We start from the raw sequence: 18,145 nt of genomic DNA, 5'->3' as shown, positions 1-18,145 counted from the left end.
AATTCCATCAGTCTTAAGTGGAGGGTAAAAGTAAGTGTAAAGCAAAACAAAGTCACCTGTACTCTACACTTTATACTCTCTGCTTTGAGAGAAATAAAACACCACCTCAAAGTACGTTTTGCAGGCAGCGTTTTATAATGGGGTTCAAATAAAATCTGCCGGCTATTGAGCAGGTGCAATTGCAAGGCATATTCTATTGGAATCCATTGGCTTCACACATGCATGATAATCTCATGTGGGTGTCAATCTGTGTGCTCTTCGGAGACAGGGAGGTAAGCAAAGGGGAAATGCTAGCTCTTCTTTGCTGTCCTATTGCATAGAACCACACAACAATGAGATGAGGCAGAAATGAAAGTGTAAAGGCATTTTTACGCTTTTGTTTTATGCACCACTCCTTATAAAATGAGCCCTCTAGAGTTCTAATCTACTGCAGCTCGCTTTTCCCGGTTATTCCACTGATCAGAACCATGCATGGGGGACCTTCCACATTGTTAATCATGAGTCGTCGTGCGTTTTCTTTCGTCACTTCTACTGTATACACAATTAGGGATGTAACGGTATACCGTTATAGATACTGTGAAAGGCTTAATTGAACTATAATAACCGTCACGTTGTTTATACCATTATACCGTTTTAGGGACTGCAGCCATTAAGTGAGCTTTTCAATCTGATTTGGAAAGGCTGCAGTAAGCAAGTGCTGCGCGTTCTGGATCTTGCATTGTGGGATGTGGCGTTTGGCAGACAAAAGCATAGGGAAAGTGAAGCCACATTGGTAAATGCAGCTTTCATGCTATGACCGCTCTTTCTCTGTGATCAGTAGAGTCGCGTTAAAGATCAGCCGATTTGTAGTTATCCCACCAATTTGAAAGGTGGGGGAACTACACATCCCAGAATTCAAAGGGGGAATGAACTGGATGCCCTCCTGATGCACATGTCCACAAAAAACATTAGCTCTGTAGACTGTATGAACACTGGGCCTATGAGTGCTTTGTGCTAGTATATAAACTGCCCCCCCACTGTCCTGCGTGTAGGTTTACACATTGGAACTAGAGTTGTTGCGTTGCTTTGCTTGATCCTTCACCTGCCTTCTGCATATGGCACTGGACTCAAGCAGGCAGGACAGATTCTACATTCAATTTGAAGTATCCAGAGCAATGTGGGCGAGATATTTCTCAGATCTATCCTCGATTTGTGACACCACCCATGAAAGCATTCCTCCATCTCAACTCACATGACAAGGGTCCCAACACACTCAGACCTGGGGAAAAAATGGTAATGATGGAGCTGAGGTGATCTTGATATTTGTGCCGATATGTATTTTAACTTTGTCATTTTCAAAACGTTTTTGTGCCACTATCTTTAAGAAGGTAAATGAACATATATTACAAGAATCAAGAAAGAAATCAACAGTGCCCACTGAATGCTGTCCTGTTAGGATTACATGGTCAGTGGTGATTCCAACATCATAACTTTATAATATGCCAGGCAGATGGTAAATAAGCTACAGTGATTTGATCAATATGCAACCTTTCGGTGAGTGTGTGTTGGCTATGACATTTTGACAAAACAAACACAATGACATGGGCTTTCAGACCTCAAATGAGCAACTTTTCTCCCTTTAATGGTATAAAGCATTATCAAAACAAACTTTTATGACTGATCGCAGCAAGGGGTCATGATGCCCATGCTATGTGGTTGCAAAATAATGCAGGTCGAGTGTGATTTTCAAAGCGATGACCTGTGACTGAGCAGCAAGCTCATTGCTCAAAATTTGCATTTTAACACTTCCACTAGTCACTCTTTCATTCAAGGCGATCAACGAGTGAGCACCATGAAAGACAAATCTGCAGCTGCCTTAGATTCCTGGAGGATCAGCTAAAATTGTGCATAGACAAGTTTCAAAATGCTGACAATTTATGACCTTTAAGAAAATATTTCTTAAGATTAGTTAACTCCACCTGCTATACCGCGATAACCATGATATACCATAATTTGGCAATAAGGTTATCATACCGCCTTAAAACCAATACTGTGACACCTCTATACACAATACGTGCTCCTGACCCTTGCACTCTTTATGCTTTACATTCCATTAAACTATGTTTGTACCAATATCCCTTTTTTAATCTCTTGTATTCTATTATGCCCTTCACACATTTATTTATTGTATATATGGGCACCCCTGCACACCCCCTCGCTTGTCTTTAAATCTGCTTAGTCCTCCAACTGACTTTATTCATATTTTGACAGTTTGACCTTTACTCAATATCACAGCTTTACTAAGGGAGAACAATTCTGCCATCCAAAAGCCTCACTTCAGATTAGAAGCAATGCTTTTCTCAGGAAGCAGATCTCCCGGACCAAAAAAAAAAAAAAAAAAAACACAATTGTCCTCAATTTCCTCAAAGATTGATTTTCACATTTGTGATACAGTAATACCACTGCTTTGTCAAGCAACGTCCACTAGTGGCCTGCATAAGTAACCCAGACTAATATATTGGACTGGATATTCTTCATGCCTTCCAGGAGTGTGGATTCCAAAGGATCACGGGCACATTTCCATCGCTTGATTCCAGAGATGGGGCTAGTGTACACCTTCAAAAGTTGGGGACATAAATTATTGCTATTAACTTGTTGCTATGGATCAAAGGTCTTCAACCTTTTCCTCTCCAGGTGGTGTAGACTACAATTCCCATCAGACTTACCAGCATAGTGGGATCATGGAGGTCATAGTCCAAAACATATGGATAGACAAAAGGTTGCAGACCCCTAGTATAGATCCACATATTCCCTTACAAAACATGAGTAGGTTATTCAGTGAAGACATGGTTAGATCCAGAATACTGATGTACCTGGTCCTGTCTTCCACCAACCAGAGGTCATGGGCATGTAGCAGAGTCAGAAAATATTATGACCACCTCTTGTTTTGAGAGGCAGGAAGGTGACAATGTCCAAGGTTCCCCAGGGATGACCATCCTTTCAGGTTGTATAAAAGGTGGTGAAAACAGACAAGTGTCTCGTCTTAGTCTACAGTTATCAGAAACATCTGTATCCAGCACATTTTGAGGAAAGCAAGAGCATCCATAAGGCACACAGAAAGCCATGAACCCACAGCACTCTGAAATAACTAGCCGGTTGAAATAATACATATTAGCCATGGCACAACATGTCCTTGCAATCCGCATCAGTGGAAGGAGCAGCATAAATGCTTCACCACTTCGAACAGCAACATTTTCATGAATGGCACAATGACAACAAAGTGAAAAGATTCCACTTTGTTCCCCAGAAATTACCAGCTCAAAAAGTAAAGGAGTGAATTAGTCCAAGATGCCTAGATTTCCAATGCAATGTACAAGTTTTAAGAAGAGTTAACCACACATGGAAACAATTCACCAACCAAACTAGAATATTTCAGTGTTTCCAGAAGGCATGGTTTGGGGAAAGGCAGTGAACGACGAAGTACCCAAAACAACTAAAAAGCGACCAACAGTCGCATCATCCTTCACTTTGAACCTCACTTCTGAGACGGCCATTCCCATATCACCAAGACACCATAACACATTAACTTCCAGTGTCTTTCCAAATCCTTAATATCCAATGTTAATTATTATGCTCCATCTCCATCATTCCACACTATCATGAGTCTACATACCGCTGCCCACTTGGCATTTCTTGAATATCACAGACCTTCATTGAATGCATTACAAGCCCCTGATTATACCAAATACACCGTCAATTAAAGTGCTGGAAAGTGAAATCAAGGGCCTGCACAAACCATGTCAAATAGGTACAATACTTTCAACTATTTCCGCACTGCTCCCTTAACGTGGATTTTTCTCAACACTATTTTGGTCTTCTATTCAAATCGCCTCTTTTAATGGACTTGAATTAGACAATATAGAACCATGATGTAGTGAAGAAAAGAGGAACTGATTCGAACACGGTTTTGAGCATTACAACATATTTGAATCACTTTACTTTCCTGGAAATCCTGAGTAAAGCTCCATTTTCAATATCCCAGACAAGCGCAACGAATTGTATTACTCATGCAGATAGATCAGCTTTTTCCATTAATTTGGTAGCTGCTATTATTTAGTTTCTACTGTTACTTACTCAGGGGGCAAATGTGGCCGAATTCCCAGACTTCTCTCCAGGCCAGTTTTCTGTCATCAGTCACCTGCGAGCAAGAAGACAAAATAGGAAAAAAGCAGCAAGTTAGTAGGAATTCCTGGGACAATTCTTGGAATATCTCCACAGCAAAAACAAGAATAATGGTATGTCTCTCCATTTCCAGTGCTGATGACAAATGATACTGTGTTGGCATCAATCAATCATGCTTTCCAACAGACCTGCCAGGGCCCATTCTGAGATACCTTCAACAGCAAGGCAACAGGAGACAGCCACCCATTGCACACTCACTAGGAGAGGGTGAGGTGTTGAAAAACTGCCCCTGCACTCTACAAATCGGACTCCATTTCCAGAGGAAGGAGGTACAGAACATCCCTGCATTCTACAAAAACAGTAAATGCAGTCACAGGAACCGAAAATAAAGATGGATCCGCATGAGGTAAGACCAACACCTAGACATCAACCACTGAGGAAGAGTTGCCTCCAGGAGGAAAGAGGATCTAGTGCACCGGATGCTGCAAGCTAAATTGTTATCCATTTTAGATGTACCATTAAGCTTCAAATGTCTCTAGGTATGTCGCAAAGTACAATTTTACAGGTTCCAGAGAAGGGGCCATTGTCACAGAGGCATGTTTAGATCGCACAAGTTGACGTGGGGAGTCAAATGCAGCACTCCTGGTTGATTTAAGGACACCCACAGTACAGAGGTTTGTCTAATCGGCTGCCACACTCCAAACAAAAACAATGTTGGGAAGCTGCAACATTGGAATGCATCTCCACGAACATAGTTGATGAAACCATATTCACCATTTTAAAAAAATAGTCACTGGTTTAACTAACCAAATATAGGTGGTAAACATACAAGGCATGGTAGCAGCGTCCCAGGTGTACATAATAGGATTGCACTTTGTTGCAAGTTTGCTAGCAGGATTCACCACGTCTGCCCGAACAATCATAGAAATCCTGCACTGGATCTTTATGACAAGTGTACCAGGTAAACAAGGGTATACAAATAAATTACCAAGACAATAGAGAATTGAACCCTCTCTGGAGAATGGCCACCTTAAAAACACGTGCTTGTCCAACTATAACAGAACAAATACATTGTGAAGTTTTGTCTGCTGGCTCGGACCTTCAAAAATTAGAAAGGTTAAAAAGAAGGAGGGAAGTTATAGGTTGTGAAGTCAAGTGGTCACTGCCTATTAAAATAGACTGGCCAGAATTATATTTCTGAGGTACTACTGTACGTGGAAAGGAAACATCACTAACCCCACATATTGTAGAGGGGTGCAGAGGCGTAGCCAGGATTATCTAACAAGTGGCGCCTGAGGCTAATGTAGTTGGGCCTACTGCAGTGACATTAACATCTGTAAATGCCCATATGACGCTGCTGAGTAAGCATTTACATATTTTGGGTGAGCCTTGCCCGCTCAGGCCCTACCCTTTCTATGCCTTGGGGTGGTTATCTGAATGGAGCCAGGGTTTGTTTGGGTGGTCGATAAAGGTCTCAATGTAAAAGTGGGGTTTGCATTGCACGCGCCATGCTGGTGACTGGGGTGGCGGCGATGTTGTGACTTAGCATGTATCCAGTGTAATGAGATTTACTTTATATATTGTTGATACATTTTGGATTTGCATGCGTGTAGCAACATAATGACAAATCTGCTAATGCAATATGAAAACAATGTCGTGGCGTGACATGGAGCGCATAAAGATGGGAAGTGAGGAGTTTCATATGCGCACGCAAGAACGGAGATTCTCGTATAGAAAAGCCACTGAGGGGACGCGGTAGTCTTGAACAAACATGCACAGACATGCATACACGAGAGTCTTCAGGGAGCTGTGTTTGGGACAGTGGGGGGACATGGCAAATAGACAAATCTGTAAAACACGATCCACTCATAGCTAGGGGTTGTGCAGGCCACAGAAACCTGAGGTGGGGATATAAACTTTGTGCGACCCAGGAAGCTGGTTGATCAAGGTGGAAGGCTGGTCAAGGCAGCTAACAGCATTCAGGCAGCTGCAATAACATCAAACGGTCAGCTGTGGCCAGGCTCGGGTTTTGATGACTTGGAACTATTGCGTAGAGGCGATTTAATCTTAAGTACATGGGAGCTTGTTATTCGGTGTCCAGGGAGCTCCGGCCACCTGTTAGGCTCTGTTTGGGGACAGATAATAAACCTGGTGCAGGAGGTTCTTAAGGGCAGAGTGGACAAATGGTTTTATGGGTTTCGATCCGGTTCTCAGGAATGACCAGGATGTTGTTAGAGGCCATGCATGCTGAAATGGAAGTCGATAAGAGATGGTCAAATGAGAATGAAAGCAAGTCTGGACGGATAAGATGCTTATCGCCAGTTCAAAGGGAACTTTTGTTTCTCCCCCTCCTCGTATTGTTGAAGTATCCTTGGTAAAAGCCATGTGCATCATGGCCGGGGTTAGAAATCCCTGACCAGATGGAACTTGTAGTCAATTAGGATTGTTTTGTGAATGTGTAACCATGTGATGATGTCACGGCCTATACTACAGAAAGATCCTGAAAAGGAGTGTGCTGTAAATATGAGATAATGCAAGTGTATGTTGAAAGGGGATGGTGGTTAAATAAGTTTATCCAATCGGAGCGTGCAAACGGAAGGGGATTAGATTGCTTTGGATAGGGTTCACCCATCATGTTTGGGGCGGTGACTTTGTAACAAAATACATGGGTGTGTGTTAACCATTGCAAAATGTATATAATGTATAATCTTTCTGTGGTTCGGAGACTCTGGATAGTTTGACTCTACAGCGTCATCTAGCCCCTCCCTGGCTGCTTGTACAATAAACTTACGGACAAATGTGCAGTCACTTATTAAGAGGTGGGCCCATTTTGGGCATGGAGATCAGAGGTCCACCCACACATTTGGGAGGCATTCGTCTGCATCTCTCGGATAGCCTTGGGGATGAGTGCTGGTCATCAATGCCAGCCATCACAAGTAGATTGTTACCCAAGAAGTAGGTACATTTCAAGGTCCCAGAGAAGTTGGGTAGGTTGGTGGAGGGTAATAGTTTTGATGGGCTAGGGTTTGGACTTAAAAAAATAGCATGGCATGAGACTTACTTTTAAAACTTTGAATTCAGGAGGATAGTACACAGATATTCTCTCAGCATTCGGATACACATAGTTAAGCGTGTTACTCAAAATTGCACTCCTCGCCAGTTAAGTCTTACAGCAACTGCAGGCGATGCTATTTTCTGTCTTGTGAGCATTTGACTTGCTGTTGGGAATTAAAGAGGACAGAATGTACCCGACGCGCTTAAGAATGCAATTTGAAAGTAAAAAAAAGTGACACGCTAGTTTCCAGCAAACGATTAAGAGGTGGATTTGAATTACATTTATTAACAGCAATGTGAAATGAATACACAAATGGGTAATGGAAATGGGTGGGTATAACAAATCGATTTTAATCAACTTCAGAGGCACCACTTGTAAGACCAGACAAATTATGGAAATTAAAAAGGCTTCATGAAGCTGGAAAGGAAAATAACTCGTATGGCTAAAATAGAATTAATCAAGATATTTGAACAATTACCGAGTGGACTTCCGAATACAAATATAGTCTTCAAGGGACTTATTGCAACACAGTCATGTTCACTGAGAGCTCTGGCTGATACAAATGCATTAATGAAATGCCCTTGTAGAGTAGAATGGCAAGGCGTGAAGCCCATATTATCCTTCACTTTCTTTTACTAAAGATGGGCGAGATTTCCAATGATTTGTGGGCAATATATAGAAAAGAGATTAGCACCCATGTTGAACTAAGCAGCTAATCACTAGTTCGTGACATCATGGCCTTTCAGCAGAGGCGCGGTTTTTGTTGCTGCTAGCAGACGAGCGTGCATTTTAATTTCTCTCCCTGTGTGCTTCTATTTTTTCAACATATGGGTCCCGATATTGGTGGTTGGCAAACTGGGGTGTCATGGTGGGGTTCCATAGGTGTGCAATTTTGAGGTTTTTAGATCTCCATCTCCTCTGCATTGGCAGTGGGGATGACTCTGCATCCATTGCACCTCTGCTTGCTCTCCCGTGTCCTCGCTGCTGCCCAGATTTCATGCTGCGAGGGCTAGATCTGGGAGCATGAGCGGACCATTTTGTATTGTTAGCACTGATCTTTCTCTCTGAACACTCTGCAGCAACTAACAGTCCAGTTGAAGGCACTATTTAAGCTGAACTGTGCACGTATTGGTATATGGAAGGCTGTGTGTTTGCGCATGTGCACCACACAGCACTTGCATTTTGAGTGCCAGTGGTGCGCACAGAGAAAGCAGGGAGTTTCCACTTTCCTATCACTTGGATACCACAACAGAAATGTTTTTACAATTCTCTTACAGTTTATTTATAATATACATGAGCCAGTCTCACAGCACCCAGACCGCAAGTCTCCTTTTGCTTCTGTACCACGCAGTCTGAGGTTGCCTCGACTCTTTGTACGCTAGTTGCTATGCAAGATGGAAGCACATTCTCAGTGTACCTATTTTGTACCGAGTGCGCTGTAGATACCCTGCTACAGCCAACCAAGAAAGCCAGAACGAACCAGAACGGGAGGATGGCTCTTTACAAGACTGGACTGATTGAGTAATGGCAGTAAGATTCAGGGGAGTCTTGGGGTCCTCAGCAGACAGAACAATGCATTGAGCCACTTTGGCTTTCATGGAATGGAGCCATTCTTTTACAGGCTTGAAGAATTCCAGACAACTGGGAACCTGCCCCGACAGAAGATACAAGTAATTGGCACATGAACAGGTAGAAGTATCTTCAAGGCCAATTAAAAAAATGTAAAATAAGTATGATTAGCAACAGTTAATAACAAATATAGAAGAAAAAATCGTAGAACACCTGGAGCAGCCGATGGATTGTGCAGATGGTAACAAGTACAGAAAACGGGAAGTGGAGTGATAATTTGATGCAGTTTGTGGGCAAACATTTGATGCATTGGAGATGTAGTCAGCAGAGAAGAGGCCAGACAGAACCCGTTTGTACCCACTTTGACCTTCTCAGCCACGCCAGATGTAAAAACTTAGACACAAAGAAAACATTGAAATCATTTGTCCCTTGCAGAAACCCAGTGCAGACTTGATGGACCTAATGTTCTTTAATCTAACGAAGGGGAGCAAATAGTGACATCTGAGGTCTTTATAGCCCACACATAAGAGCAGGCAGTGAGAAACCGACTACTCTATAGCACCACAAACCGGGCACGTTGGTTCATTAGTGGGCTTCCATTTGGCCATAAAGGATGCCACTTTCAAGGTCTAGGTGCACAGCTGGTAAGAAAAGCATGTGCAAACCCGGGAGTGATCACATCAGGATATTCTACAAATCTGGGTGCTAGCTTGTTCTCTATGTACAAGCGCCAAGAGCCATACAATCCTGCTTCATTTGATACAGTGTAGACTCTGAACATGCATTCTTCACTAGTCGCTTCAGGGCAATCCCACAGAGATAGCGAATCCAGCCTCGTAAATTTCAAGATAACAAATCGTAACCACATGAGTGTTCGAGATCCATTCAGATTGAGAAAATGGGTTTGGGCTGTTCGATATTGAGCTAGTTCGAGTTTTGACCAGATTCGTACCCAGTATAAAACATTGATGTTTGTGGAAGACGCCTCTGCTATAGGAAAGGGATTACACTCCCAATGGAGACTAGCTCGGGGTGCTTCCCGGGATTGCATGAGAAGGGCTCTCAGAAAATCGTTCCCTGATACACTAAGGGAGGGTACCTTCAAATGACCCCATAATTCAGCCGCTTAAAGGACTGCAGATAGAGCTCGAGACCTATACCGTTGTAGTGCTGGGACATCGCTCTTCTGACATGAGTCAGAAATAAATGTTGTATTCCCCCACAGTATTTATCAATGGACACTGTCGCTTTTAGCTGTCTATCAGAACAGAGGAAATTCTCTGAGATTACGATACCCAAGTAATCGTACATGGGCACCTGTTCGAAGGGGTCATTCGACTTTTAAAGTAGACCTCTAGGATAGCTTATGCCTAAACAGCATGGACTTTCTCTTATCAGTGTTTAGCTCAAGTGTAGACCTTTACATTTTCTGAAAAAAATGCCTAAATTGTGTTTTAGGCCCATGGGATATGTTGCCAGGATCACTGCGTCATCCACAAAGAATAGCGTGGGGAAACCAGTCAGGGCCAGACTTAGGGGAGACAAGAAAGAATTGTAGGAGTTCCTCCCCAAGGTATGCATTCTGGGAGTATGAGGCCCCGACCATAAACCATTACAACTCCATATCCACATGTGAAGACCATTTAAGGCAGTTTCATTTCCAGCGGTACTTCTATGGGGCAAATGCCTTATGGGATAGGCTCAAGCAGATGCAGTTTTCTGAAGCCCATTCATGAAACACATTGTGTATAGGCGCTATATAAACAAACTATCATATCATATCCACGGATGACCGGGCACGGGAGACTTTTCAGGTACACAGTTGAAGTCATAGAGGTGGCAGATTGAGCAATGCCCTTTTAAGGATTTGTTTTTAAAATCATAAGGTATGCAATTATTAGTGGTGGGTGGGGTGTGAACAAGCAGAATAGTTGCATTTGGTATTGCTACAGAACGCAAATTATTCTACTGGTTTAATAGAGGGGTGTTACAGGATTCGTAAAGACAAAAAGGGAGCGGGAGTATTACCATGCCATAATATGTACATGGTAATATGTACATTAATGCCGCCACTCCAATTTAGCCATCTTGTTGGTGCGATGTAGGTTATGGTTAGCTGTAATAACATGTGTGCTAACTCAGTGAGGAGGTAATCAGGTTTGGTTATTTCAGTGGATAACATTTACGATGCTCCCAGAAGACCAGGACATCCCTGTACTACCACCATTGCCAGGATCCTACCCTACGTGCTGAATTAAACGCTGACCCCTTTGTTGGGGGTTTAGTGTTTGATGTTCTTTTTCAGAAGGTTTACAGATGGTTAACTGAAGACTATGGAGTGACTCCACTCAAAGAGGTGTCGTCCATGAAAGATATGCGACATGGACCAAGACTGTGGTGAATCACTTTTCTCTTAAATCTAAATAGGTTTTGGCCCAAGGTCATCATACCAGTCTGGGGTGTACTGGTGATAGTGAAATCGGACCAACCCTACGCATTCAGGGGTGGAGCAGTGTGCGCACCTGTGCTATTATTATGGTGATTTCGGGAGATTGCAGATTTTGCAATTTTTCAAAAATCGGAAGTTATGACAATAAAACATACACAAGGCTATAGCATACCCCCACGTGCAGGTCAGCTACAGGCCCAGGCAAGGCCAGGTGGTACTGCTAGCAATGTTGATAAACTCGAAATTTCATGTTTACCAAGATTCATTTGCAATGTTGCGCAACTATATTTTTTTTGCCCGCTTGCCATCGACTGGAATAATAAAAGTAAAATCTGTGTTTTTAACAGAACCAGAACTCCCCTCCACTAAACAAGCAGGAGGGATTCGTGTCAGCCAACGGCACAACAGAAAAATAAATTGCAGACTCAGCCGTTGTATTAGCAGAAATGCAGTGGGAGCATATACCCCCCTGTGCATGTTTTAATGAATCCAACTGTGCTTGTAATTACAATATTACCTCTTATAAACAAAGCTGTTTTATGCTACTTCGACATTGGGATGTCCCTTCTAGTTTTGTTGGCGTTTAAACTGACTTCATCAAGTAACACACCCCCATCTATTTTTCTGTGGGGATATACACAACCTTGCCTTCATTGCATTATTCACTGTGTAGGCTAAACATAAAATCCTGAAAATCTTATTTTTGCCAACAAATGCTTTTTTGATATGTACAATTAATATCAACTTCATATGCAGCGTGTTATGAATACATGCAATGCAAAGACTGCAGAGAGCTGCTTTTTATAGAGAGATACTGCTACTCTCAGATTAGGCCGTAGTTTTCTTAGCAGTCCCATAATAATATTTTATGGAACCTCGGACAAATAGAAAGCCATTATATCTATCCTTATTGCCAGAGAACGTGCGTGAGCTCCTAAAGGACCCACCTACAACTACTCAATCTCCATCTTGTAATACTCCAACACTGCCTTGGAATACTAGTGCATGCAATAGCTCGACACATTCCTCTATGGCTCCTCTCGTCAGAATATAATTGGGTATTATGGACAAAAATACATCTGTGCCATACCAATATATACATAGAGCGCTGCCGAACTCTCTCCCTGCGTCTGCGAACTCCTTTCTTGCTTTTTCTCCCCCTCACTTCAATTTTACTTATACTATTCTTCCGAGCAGACTATGGTCTGGTTACCCCACACCGGGGTACATACAATATGCCTCGGAGCAGGAGGCAACACTAACTAAAGAAAAGTGCAGGGAATTAGTCCTAGAAAAACACAAGTTGCTGGCACCATTTTGAACCAGGACGTAGACTTCTGGTTGCAAGAACATCAAAAATTGGCGGTGTGCGTTTTGATTTAAAAAAAAAAAAACGCACAAGTGCCCAGCTATCTTATACCGAAGTGTAAAAGGTACTGAAGAGGAAGTGCCAAGCGTCATCCACACTCCAGCCACCCCCGTCATAGTACCCGGTACATTCACGGCAAAGAATGTGACATATGAAGAACAAATAAACCAGCAGAGAGCAGCGGTTGGGCTCTGCCCAGTGCCAATTAGAGTAACAGCACCCATTGAAGTAGACACACCCAAGAAAACCTGGACAGTAAGGTACCCATTGAGAAAACCATATCTACAGTCGAGACAGAATGACGGTCGTCAGAATGGAATACCTGAAAAAGCCAAGAAGATAATAAAGGAAGACGAATGGTGATGTCATCATAAGAAAATCGGACCGACGCACATATAGAAGACATAATGACCTGAGAATACAGACAAAGAGATCAAATACCATGGATAAGTGACATCTTGAGCCTAAGGTGAAGAAGTTGATGTCAAGATGAAGAAACCTATGCCATATACAAGATGAAGATATTCATTTAGTTGAACCGTGTAGAGATGCAAGAAACCCCAAGAAGCAAAGAAAACGTGAAGCTTGCTTATGCCAAGTAGTAAAAGAGATTGCGGCAAGCATAATATATATATATATATATCTCAAAAGCACTTTATGAGTGTAACTCCACTACGCACATGAGCAGAATTGAACAAAGGTTACTAAAAGGTCTCAAGAGGAGAGTGTCGCAGCAAACAAATCGAGAATTAAGACGGAGCGAAACTCAGCTGAAGTTAACCATGCTAAGAAGCCAAGGTCGGATCTGGTTGGAAAAGGCCGACAGTGGATACAATTAAGGAGACAAGAACAGAGTATCCTGTTCAGAAAGGTCAAGATAAACCACAGATGATAGAATACTGGCAGAATTAAATAAAATACATCAAGAAGAAACCGATTTCACAGTGTCGTAGCCATGTGGCAAGGTAGGCTGGAAGACTAAGACTTTCTCACCTAGGCGTGGATCTCGTCAATGCCCATACTCCCTTAACTACAAAGCAGTAATTGACACATGACCACTGAGGAGGTGATTGATTGTAACAAATAGGAAGGAAGCTGGGGAGCAGACTAACTCCCTGCACCTGGCTGGTTCTGCATGCTGCTAGACGCAAATGGAAAAAATATGAATGGGTTGATGCCAACCAAATCATAGTGGACTGTGTAATCTAGGGTCCTATAGAGAGTAGAGCCAATGGGACGTCATACTTTTAGTGACGTTCATAGTGGCCATTTTGAAGGAAGGGCTTAGTTGCCCCACCTGACATTGACTGTCCAATCCCCTCTCCCCGTTACCACATACAGATATTAGTACCTATGATAAAGTTACCTTCCTATAACCAATCACGTTGCATGTTAGGTTTTTAAGATGCGCGTTAGTGAAGACGAGTTTTTGCTATAAATACTGTGTTTTTTCTGAAATTAAGTTGGAGTTGGAAGAGAGAGCGAAGATCGAGCGGTTGCTGATGTTCATTATACTCCCCATTTTATGTACTTGTCATTAAACGGACTCCTGTTGCCAAACTATTGAGTTGTCAATTATTTGATGCACGAGTACAAATCTGCACCCCCCATCTATCTCAAGGGTACCGCTACTCATCTTAAAGGGCTGTTTGGAGATCACCAGTCAGAGGGCTGGCTGGAGACCATCCAGTTCAGTACCATGAGGAGAAATCCGAAACCATGAGGCAAAAAGGAGCTTTTGCATTTTTGGAAAGAATTAAACTGATTGGACTGGCCATATATCACTAAGGCCGGGGCTTTTGCCACTGCAGTGCCACAACCATGTTTAAGTGAATACCAGAAGAAGGTATTCCGCTTCCGTGGCGGCAGGAGGCGGCTAGCGCAAGACGTGTGTGGTTATTTCCTGGGCATTTAAGTGGTTAAAAGCAACTAACAAAGCACAGAAAAATAGACAACCCTGCACCATGCCAAAAAGCCTCCCTCCTTCCAGGTGCTTAACATGTGGGGGTGTTTGCAAGGAGTCTTCCCTGGCATTTATTGTCTCATACTCACTTTAATTATGAAGTGGTGATAGTGCATTCATCAACCATCATAAGCAGGTGCGAGCGGTAGTGTAACCCCAAATATGTCGCCACTGTGGGGCACAGCTATGGGTGGTGGCAGCAGTAGTGCCCACCTGCAGTGTCACATTAGTGCTAGACAATAGTTGGGCCCTGGCACTTATTTGTTCACAAATTTGGCACTGCTCCTACCAAGCAAGGGGGTGGGCGGGATGCAGTTCACTTTGGCCATGGCGTTTGATGTGGCCAGATCAGCCTCCTAGCAAAACCTTCATTAACGAGATAAAAAGGAAAATCGTTTTTTTCCCCTCAATTTTCCTATTTTAAGTGTCAAATAACCTTAACTTTATAGTTAGTGCAGCAATGCTAGTAATCGTGCTCGCATTACCAGGAGCCCATAGAGTATAAAGTAACACACACTGAGACATTGGTTCACTGCGTGTGGATGTCCGTCATAACTAACACCTTCATGTGCAAAGCCGGGGTTTGGCAATGCTTTAAATCGTGGCAGTGACACTGTCCAGGTTACACAAGTGAGACGTCAATGGAACGGTTGCTTACATGAGCGAATGGCTATATCTATAAAGTGCACACTCTAACCTTCCTGTCTCTATGCGTTAGAATTGTAATGAAAAAGGGAGATGCAGATATTCTGGGATTGATACTAATAAAAATGAATGCCATCAGTTAGAACGGTAAATGCATATCTTATTTTGAACACAATTTTTTTTAGCCTTTTTTTTTTTATTGCATCCGATGAAATTCCATGTGATGATACCAATATGCTTCTCAGCAGTTGAGGAGAAATAATCTCTAAACAGGTCTTCACTTCCACAAACAGATTGAGGACCCTAAAGGGACTTTTTCCTGTGTTCCTTTCTCAGCCTTATTGAATTATGATAATTTACGATTTATAACTAAAAGGAAGGAGGCAAATCAGGAAGGAGGCGTTGCATTCAGGATTTTAAATTGCACATCGCCCGACATGACTATAATGACAATGACTTTGATCTATGGAGTAGATTTACTTTCCTAGTGATTAGTTTTACTGAGACATAACCCTGATCAAATACAACCCACTGCCCCACCACACAATCCCACCCCAAAATCTGGCACATGAAGGAGGCGGTTTTTAATCTGAATATTTTGTTTAAATATCATGATTCGAGAATTTAAATACAGGCTACTTGTTTACAGAAGAAAAAAAAGGAAAATGCAACCTGCTCGTTATTGTCTCGCTTAAGTTTTCATTCCATTGCGCACAAATATCCATATCTGTATAATCAAATGTAGACTACTATTCTAGACAAAATGTGATCTTCTAACAGCTACGGATGCATGAAACTCAATATTTAATTATTTTATTAACACAATTCAGAAGAAACATGGGTAAAATACTGTAAGCTTATCAAATGTTAACAGTAACCTAGTCGTCTTATAGGAAAGATCAATTTCTGATATTTAACCAAGTAATTTCTCCCCAATTTGCATTAAAAGTGACAAATTGTGTTGCAAGTCTATAGTGATCTGAGCAAGCAGTTTTTACATTCGAACAATGAACAAAACTTTGGAAGGAGTCTGGTTTTCTTGTAGAAGTATATGGAAATCACTACCAGGGAGAGGTTGTTTATATGAATGAAAACTTTGTTCAATAAACAGATCTTTGTAAAAGCACATACACTGATAAAATAATGGTTTTCTATTTCCAACACAAAATGCCTTTTTTACGGTAGCAGTGAATGGCCCTGCTGTTTATACATTACGTAACAAAAGAATATGTCTAATGGCCACCTTTAAAGATCTTGAACCCATTTCAAAAAAAGGACTTTAGAAAGTGGACAAAATATTGCAAATGGGTAAATTCTTCAAAAGAAGTGTCATTACCTCAATGCTTTCAACTAAAATTGCCTGTTTGTCTGATCTTGCCACATTCGCACACAACGGCAAACCTTATAGGCATAATTTAAACAGCACTATCTGGCCTCCTGAAAGAAATTCAAGTAAAGTTAATTACCTTTATGTAGCTTTAACATTAAATAAGAAACATCAAAATTACTAATTTCAAGCGTTATAATAATTGGCTTTTTATAGCACGCTTAATACTGAAGAGGTTTTGAAGCTCAGACCAGGGATTCAAACCACGTCCAAGACAAGCGCGTTGCCACAGAGCTACACTACCAGTGTCAAAACGTGTTTCAAAGTATTGTTCCTTTTTTTAATAACAATTAGAAATACATTCCCTAAAACTTCTAGTTCAAGGTTTATCAAATAAAGTGGCCTAGATCCTTTAATGTTGTCTTAATAAAATAAGGTGATTTGGCTTTCTGAACAAATGGAGACGACAGAAAGTACAAAGAAATGGGTTAAATGGTTTGAAGGGGACCTCCCAATGTGGAGCCATAGAAGAAATGGGGCAAGCACAAAATTAAATTTAGGTGGAACCAACCCACAAATATTTAAAAACTAGCAGTACCACCCGACGTTGCCCGGTTATGCAAATGGGGGTCTGCTATAGTCTTGTGTAGGTTATATTGTGTCATAACGTCGTAGTCGTGACAATTCTCAAAATCAGCAATCTCCCGAAACCACCTACACTGATAGCACTGTGCTGGACCCCGCCATGTGCAGGGAAAATGGGTGGGGTTGGTCACCATCGCCAGTACACCCCAGACTGGTATGCCGAACTTGAGCCAGAATTTCAGCCCAACAACTGTTATGGGGCTGGAGCTAACCCCAAACATGCAACCACACTTGAAGATAGATAGATGCCCTAACTAAAGAGGATACAAACTCATTTTGGGTTCTTTGTATCATTTTCTTAATTGACAATGGAGCCATCCCTGCTGTCCCCCTACCAAACAGAGGCACAGGTTTTAGTTTGACATTATAAGGATGGTTTGCATCTGAAGGAACACCATTTTTTCACAATACCAATTTATAGACACTGTAATTTTAGAAGATTTAATTGCATGGATGGTCCTATGAGGAGAACAGTTTAATGTATTCAAAAGCATTATGCCTAAATAGGGGAAAAGTAGACAAAAACTAGTTTGAAGTTTTTGGCACTATGTTTGGATATGGCCCACAAGAAAAACCCAAACACATCATTTTGGATTTATTCACATTTAGACGAACATCCAACGTTTGCATAGTAGGCAAAATGAATAACTGTAAACCCAAGATTCCTAGCCATTAAAGCGACATTGTTCGTATAATCCAACATAAAAATGTTATACCCAAAATGTATGCAAAACACTAGTGGCAGTTGAGAAAACATTTAAATCATTGAAAGAAATGAAGCGGGTCAAGGATACAACCATGATGTTCCCCTTCATTAGTAGGAAAAGTGTTAGCAACCCATTGTGTGTGGATCTAACCTTAACATTGAATAATGTTCACAGGATCAAGAGGAACACCTATCACCAATAAAAAGGGCCATAGTTTCACTCTGTTCAGAGTCAAAAGCCTTAAAAAGATCACCA

General features: G+C 41.8%; 1 protein-coding gene across 3 annotated transcripts in view; it reads right to left on the bottom strand.

Moving 5' to 3' along the window:
* Positions 1–18,145, bottom strand: part of TBL1X (transducin beta like 1 X-linked) — a 943,441-nt gene that overhangs the window by 808,119 nt on the left and 117,177 nt on the right. For all 3 annotated transcript variants that reach the window (XM_069640382.1, XM_069640381.1, XM_069640380.1), the window contains exon 2: positions 4,114–4,177. The gene's annotated coding sequence lies outside the window, so the exon portion shown is untranslated. The remainder of the gene's footprint in view (positions 1–4,113; positions 4,178–18,145) is intronic.

This window comes from Ambystoma mexicanum, chromosome 7q, assembly GCF_040938575.1.
Source record: "Ambystoma mexicanum isolate Mex_15411 chromosome 7q, UKY_AmexF1_1, whole genome shotgun sequence".
In the NCBI taxonomy this organism is placed as follows: Eukaryota; Metazoa; Chordata; class Amphibia; order Caudata; family Ambystomatidae; genus Ambystoma; species Ambystoma mexicanum.
The sequence above is the reverse complement of the archived record's forward strand: the minus strand, read 5'-3'. Positions and strand labels throughout refer to the sequence as shown.